This window comes from Galeopterus variegatus, unplaced genomic scaffold (genome assembly GCF_000696425.1).
Source record: "Galeopterus variegatus unplaced genomic scaffold, G_variegatus-3.0.2 Scaffold2434, whole genome shotgun sequence".
In the NCBI taxonomy this organism is placed as follows: domain Eukaryota; kingdom Metazoa; phylum Chordata; class Mammalia; order Dermoptera; family Cynocephalidae; genus Galeopterus; species Galeopterus variegatus.
Genome location: NW_007728545.1, coordinates 35033 through 37212, shown reverse-complemented (window position 1 = coordinate 37212; position 2180 = coordinate 35033). Strand labels below are relative to the sequence as shown.

General features: G+C 44.1%; 1 non-coding gene across 1 annotated transcript; it reads right to left on the bottom strand.

Moving 5' to 3' along the window:
- Positions 1-2037: 2037 nt before the first annotated feature.
- Positions 2038-2109, bottom strand: TRNAA-AGC. The gene has a single exon. It is a non-coding gene; the product is annotated as a tRNA-Ala (tRNA).
- Between the last annotated feature and the right edge of the window lie 71 nt (positions 2110-2180).

Genomic DNA, 2180 nt, shown 5'->3' with positions numbered 1-2180 from the left:
CTGACTGAGGCATGAATAGACCTGCTGGTGTATGTCCCTTATGCCTCTTCCTACCTTCCTGGATATTTGGAGATAATTTAAATGGAGACTTTCTAGGCCAGTGAATCTCAACCTTGACTGCATATTCAAATCATCTGGGAGTTTATTAAAATGCCAATGCCCAGGCTATACTCTAGGCAAATTAAACTAGAATCTCTCATGGTGAGATCCAGGCATCAGAAAATTTTAGAGCTCTCCAGGCAATTCCAACAGGCAGCCAAGGTGGAGAACCACTGCTTTGGCTTTAAAGAAAGTTGGGGGCTCAGAGGAACTATATTGATTTCTGTCTTTCCCTATCTCTCCTTTCACCCAATGCACACTTCACCAAATAGATGAAATAAATTAGTTAGGATACTGTTCTTGAACTGTGGTTAAATTTCACGGAGAGTCTTTTCATGTGGTTTGGGATACAGAAATCCCCAAAACAATTCTTGATCGAACTGATGATAGTCTGGTGATGGCCTTGAAGTGACATCGAAAGAAGGCAACGTGAGAATGAAAAGAGGGTCTGATGATAATCTGTTGATGGCCCTGAAGTGACACCAAAAGAAGACAACGTGAAGAATGAAAAGTGGGTAAGGAATAATTACAAATCTAAACTGGTTACTAGGTAGAACTCCTGGTATCACACAGTTGCCAGCTTTGGCTGTGGGTGATACGCACATTGAAAATGTGAGCAACAAGCAAGGAAAAGGTCTGCAGACTATTTCCTCACTGATCAGTCAGTTAGTAGATGCTGTGGCTACTATTTTTTATTTAGTTCAAAGTGTTCTAACATCTTTAAAACGACATCAGAATTATATACTGTAGGCCTGTAATAAACATTGACAAGAGCAATTGCTCAATAACTTACAGCACAGGATGATTTAACCTGAAGCTATTAATGGAGTGTAAGCTTCGGGGCACCACACTTAAACAGTTCCACAGAGTCAGGCGACACAGGCAGGGGACCCACCCACGGCTGACAGACCAAAACGTTAGAGTCTGGCAGAGGACGGTAGCCATTATTATTTTTTAAGGATTTGGTACATTCCCGCTGGTCACGTCGATGAGCTTGACTTGATCACAGCCAGGCAGGGGCTGCCTATGACTGGGGTTGATGAAGGCCTGGCTGAGGAAAAAAACCAAACACATGAAAACTGTTTCCTAAACTTCCTTCCCTTGCTAATATGACAGGGTGTCACAAGTTGGAAGTTGAGGCTGAAGCACCAAGATACAGGGGTGCTGCATTCCAAAAGGGGGCTAGACCTTCTGCAAAATGCACAAGGAGCTGGCCGAGGAAAGTCCTTACCCACGTGAGTGGTGTAAAAGCGGCAGCTTTAGAAAGAGAAGCGGATTTTTCTTTTTGGAGAGAAAGAATTGAAGGGAGGCAAATTCGGAGATTAAAAAAGAGGTCAGTAGAGAAGGGATCAAATCCACACAGCAGTGTGCACGCTGTGAACCCGGGCGAGATGCAATTACTGAAGGAAAAGCGTGTCTGTGTCGAAGTGCTCCTATTTCACTCCTTGGTTTTCTATTTCCGAGAGAACTGCCACTTCTAAGGAAGCTAGATTTACCTGACATTTTCGTAGCCTCGGGCCTGGGGAGAGTGCATTTTCTTTTCAGCGAGTTTCCGGCGAAATCCATCTTTCTCTCCTCGAGTCTCAAACTGTGAAACCTGAGCCAGGAACTCAGCCTGCCGTCCCATCCCCCATCCCGAATCCCACCACCAAAACGAGGTGAAAAGAATAATTGGTTCACAAATCTTCTAATTTAGAGTTTTGTGGGTAGATGTCAATATTTTTTTCACGGAACAGGGATTAAAGTCGCTTTGTGGATATGTAAACGCTGCTGAGGACAGAGAAGAATAAAATTTAAATAGCGAAAGGATTGTAGGCATAACCGGCGCAAGACACAAGCATCTTAGGGCGTGATGATTAACTTTCGGGTTCTAAAGAAACGGGCGGTGATGATCGTAACGCAGAAGATGGATGATTCCCGAGGAAAGGCACAAAATAGTGGAGATGCTGGGGATCGAACCCGGGACCTCATGCATGCTAAGCATGCGCTCTACCACTGAGCTACATCCCCACTCCGAAAGCTACCACCTTTCTAAACTCTCTTCATGAAATAAAAGGGAAATTTGCTCTCTTGTAGCTTTT